Consider the following 5,030-nt stretch of genomic DNA (forward strand, 5'->3'; position numbering starts at 1 on the left):
AAGACTGGGAAACACTACGAAGGGCCAAGTGGAAGAACTGCAGGCACCAGCCAGCGGAAGGGTTTCAGACATCTGCCCATGGCTAAGAGCTGAGAGCTTTGGCAGCTAGGTGCCCTTATACTAGCTGCTGGGTGCCGGGCAATCAGTATTCAAAGCCTAAAGCAATAAGCCTCTGACTTAAGTACCTCGAGCTATAAATCTCTGGTATTGAAAGCCTAGCAGCATAAGTCTCTCATTCTCAAGGCCTAGCAGTAGAAGCCTGTAGGTGAGAAGCCCAGCTCATAGGCTGCCAACACTGTAGGCTGCTCATTGCCTGTTCATTTCAAGCTGAATAGAGGGACTGTTTTGTTTTTGTTTTTTTTTTAACGGTTTAACCCTCACAACACCCCTAAAATGAAGACACCATTTTATCCTCATTTGTAGACGAGAAGCCCGAGCCTCTGAGGGAAGAATATAGAGACCATACTCTCTCTCTCTCTTAGGCAAGTAGCAGAGCCAGATTTAGAATTCGTGACAATTGCCAGGTTTTCACATTCGGCTTTTCATGGCCCCAGAGGCTTTGCTCCTGTCCTCTTCCCCCAAAGACCTCCACTCCCTGGCACAGTGAGACTCTCCCCAGAGTGGACCCCACAAGGTGTTCATAGCAAGCTAGATCTTTAGTGAATATTACCTCTGCGGGGGGGGGGGGCTTTATAGTATGCCTGAAGGCTTATGGATTTCCTGAAAGCTTGCTCACATCATGCCACCCCTTTATCTCCTCACCTCCTTTTGCCCAAAACACTGTCTCAACTCTCTCCAGATCTCTCTTTGCTCGACTCCATTCATAACTCTGAAATCTTCAGAGCTCAGCTCTGAATCGTCTTCAGCAAGCCTGTTCCCTGCCTCTGCTTCCCTTTCCTCTCCCTGCTGTTTTCCTCTGACTGGATTTTTGTCTTTTCCTCGGGCAGAATAATTCATCCCTCTAGACTCTTCAGCTCTCCTTCTCACACACCTCGAGATGGAAGTCCGATATATGCTTCCCCCAACTAAGAGCTCATCTTCTTGAAAATGTAACAAAGGATTGGTGAATAGGTGCTTCCCACACTATGTCCTACCCTCATACTCTGCTCCTTCTCCCCTAGGTGCAGCCATAAGACGTCAAACGGGGAGCAGCTACAGCAGCCTTACATGCCCTTTTTAAGTATGAGAGGGAGAGTTCCTAGGTTGATGTCTGCCTCTATGTGCCTCCTCCTGTTGGGTCTTTCCCCTTCCTATGCACTGTTGGCTCTTAGGAACTCAATGTTCTTGGGGTTTCCCTTGCTAGCTAAATATTCTGCATCCTTGGCTTGACGGAACCTAGGGAGGCATTAGCCCGGGGAGTATGCTACTTATCCACACAATAACAGTTTCCATTTCTGTGTGTGACATATCCCGGTGGATGTGGCAGAAACTGTTAAACGAGGACTCGGATGGGCTTGGAACTGAAGTCTTGAGACCTTGAATATGCTGCTTAGCTGACCTCTGCCTCTATTTCCTCATCTGCGAAACAGGTACAAGTTGCCACCCACTTTACCCTCCTGCAAGCTGATAGTTGTAGTGCCCAGGATGCGTAGGAGTGAGCACGGCACACATGAGGCTGGTCCAGCAGGCAGCAGTCATCTCTTTCCCTCAACTGTTTCCTTTTCAGGCTGGATCATCCATCGGCTCTCCCAGAGTGCAGAGAGGAAGGACGGGCTGCCACCAATGTCTGCTTTTCTCTGCTGTCTAGCCTCCTGAGAGTGAGAGCATGAATCAGCCAGGAAGCTGTGGCCCTGAAGCCCATAGAACGGGAAGGAGGAGGAGCTGACCCTACAGTGGCCATGCTGTGTCATCCGCAGAGGCAGGGAGCCCAGAACAGAGGCATAAACGGCACCTTGAGCTAAACAACAGCCAACAGCTGGGGATTTGCCAAAGCTTCCCTCAAAAGCTGACTCCTCCACCCATCCAGGGATAAAGACAGGAAAGTCAGCACTAACAAGAAGCTCTCAGAATTGCCTCAACCCCAGTAAAGTGCAAAAACAAAAACAAAAACAAAAACAAAAAAACAACCAAACAAACAAACAAACAAACAAAACACAGACCAAAATAGCATGCAACTGGCCTAAAGCCCTGTGTGGATGGAGTTTATCCAATGTGCAATCACCAAGCCACTCCTGAGCTGTAAACTAAAGGTCTTTCCTGAGATGGGTGTCTCATCCTGCCTCTTATGGGGCCATTGTAGCTCATCTATGCTCCAACGTGGTCAAACAGGAGAGAAATCAAAAGCTGAGCTTTTCCGGGAGTAGGGGCATCACCCATCCTCAGAAAACAGCTGTGCAGGCGTCTGGATATTCATGCTCTCAACTTAGACAAGCCACCAATGATACAGAATTGAATTAGTACCTCTGTCTTTGTGAGTGTACCTGCTAATGCATAGACAGAACCGGAGTGAATCAGCAAACATGTCATGTTACAGGAGAGCAGCAAGGTGCTGTGAAGCAAGGCAAGTGAAATGGGAACAAGTAGAAAAGAAAGACAGTAGAAGTCTCATGACATTAGAGTGAGGAAGGGAACATGCTTTGCGCATCTCTGAAGGAAGAGCAGTCTGGGTAAATGCAGCAGAGAGAAGAACAAACTAGAGTACAGGGAAATTGCTTACCAACTGTCAGGGCTGAAGGAACATGAATGAGGGAGGGGCATCGGGGAGAAGGATCTGGAGACCTTTTATAATGCTCTAAACAGTTTAGAATGAGCTGAAAGCTGGTGCTGACCTCTGTGCCAGTGGTATTCCCTGACCTGGGTACTACAGGGAGTATTTTCTGCTGCATTAAAGACTGAGTGCCTTCAGAACGTATGTAAAGACAGAGGTAGGAAACACAGAGTAAGAGAAAAACACTGAAAAGGACTCCAGGTCTGGAGCAGGGTGGCCTTGTCTCCCTGAACTGCATTACGTGTGGCAGTGTGGTCCCTCTGAATATGCTCTCCTTGTGCCTACAAGGCTGTGGTAGATCAAAAACACACGCACCCAGCTGTCTTTCTGTAGGGTCAGGAAGTCAGGACCCTGCCACCTGGAAGAAACCTAGAAAACAGTAGCCAAACCCATTCCCAAAGTAAAATTTCTTGCAACCTCTTGCCAGCAATGCCTATGCCTGAGAACATGAACACCTAGCCTGCAGTGGCAGCAAGGGAGTCTTCGTCTGTAACATTGACAGTTCATGTAGGGTAAACACCCCCCCCCCCCGTGACTACATTGCTAGTCCATGTGTGGTAAATACTGGTTTTGAGCTGCCAATAGTTTAAAACAGCTAGCAAGATTCCTAAGGAGCTGGAGATTAGCTCAGTTGGTAGAGTGCTTGCCTAGCATTTATGAAACCCTGGCTTTGATCCACAGCACCACATAAAATGGGCATGGTGGCAGATTCCTGGAATCTCAGCACATGAGAGCTAGATACAAGAAGATCACAAGATTCAGGACGGCTGAGCGGAGCAGGCTGGGCCCGAATGGCAAAGGGGTCCAAGGGACTCGGCAGGAGCGTGCCTGATGCTCACCGAAGGATTCAACATGGATCCAAGAAAACAAACCCTGCTCCTCTGCAAGAACAGCAAGTGCTCTTATTCGCCGAACCATAGCTCCAACCCCCAGGGTTGCAGAAGACAGGGACCTCCTTTTGTGTGGTATGTTGGAAAACAGAAAAATTAATTAATTAATTAATTAATGACTGGAAAAAAATAAAGAAGATCACTAATTCAAGATATCCTCAGACACACAGTGAGTTCTAGGACAGCCTGGGGCACGGAAGACTATCTCCCCCTTGAGAAAATATTCAGGCAGCCATTAGGACTTCTGTGGAGCCATCCTTTTGCTGACTACATCAGGCAATACCCACTTCATCTTGTCATAATCAGAATTACCAGTATATATGAGAACCAGAGGTTTGGACCAGAGGTTTTTCCCCAACTATCTCCTTGTGAATCTCATAACACAAATAGAAAAAGACCCATTGTCCAGAATAGTAGTCAGGACAAGCTGGGTTATGCTATGATAACAAACAACCCCTTCAACAGGAATTAGGAGTCAGGAAGCTAAAAGAACACACATACTTTGTGACTTTGCTGTGCGTTTGATATTTGTAACAATATGAGAAGGCCATGTACACAGACTGTGCTTTGATTGTATTTCTAGGTACAAACTGAAGTGATGATGAGGACATAGCAAACAGACAAGGTCTATAATAGGGTAATATTGATGCCAATTTAGCACTTTCAGTACTGCCAAAGAGAATGTAGGCTCCCACAGAAGCCAGTTCAAGTGCTTAAATACCCACTAAAACCAAAACTGAGAGCTAACTAACCTGTGAAGGATGACATCTTCTTTTGAACTTTGAGAGTGAGAGAAAATGCTATAGCTGAAGAGTGAGTTCTGACAACTAGGTGAGATAAAGCATCTGCCACTCAGCCTGATCCAGACATTCTAAGGACACATATTTCAAAATGGGTTTTATACCACCATTTTTGCCAAGCAAAAACAATTACTTAACTAAATAGCCCAGACAGATACTGGACATCTCTTACACGTGATGACTATTTGTTTGCAGTGGACACAGAGGAAAAACAGGCCTCCATGTGTAAAGTTTCCTGGTGAGATCCGAGTCCACCCTTCAACATTGCTTGCTGACTTACATTGCTGCCAAATCTGATCTCTCCAGAAAACCTAAAAGAATTGTTTCTGCATCATGACTGATAATATGACAGATGACCATGTCTTGGCAGCTTGTTATCTATCCTGTCAGTTACAGAGCAAGACTCTCCAGGGCTATCTGACTCCAAGTCCCACATTCCATCCAGAGGCCTGACTTCATGATCACTGTGATCAAAATTTATACAATTGACTGCCCAGTGTCCCACTACTCCTCTTTCTTCTGCTCCTCCTCCTCTTCTTCTTCTCTTCCTCTTCTTCCCCTTTTCTTCTTCTTCTCCTTCATCTGCCTTCTTCTTCTTCTTCTTCTTCTTCTTCTTCTTCTTCTTCTTCTTCT

Source organism: Psammomys obesus, unplaced genomic scaffold (genome assembly GCF_907164565.1).
Source record: "Psammomys obesus unplaced genomic scaffold, mPsaObe1.curated_primary_1811, whole genome shotgun sequence".
Lineage (NCBI taxonomy): Eukaryota > Metazoa > Chordata > Mammalia > Rodentia > Muridae > Psammomys > Psammomys obesus.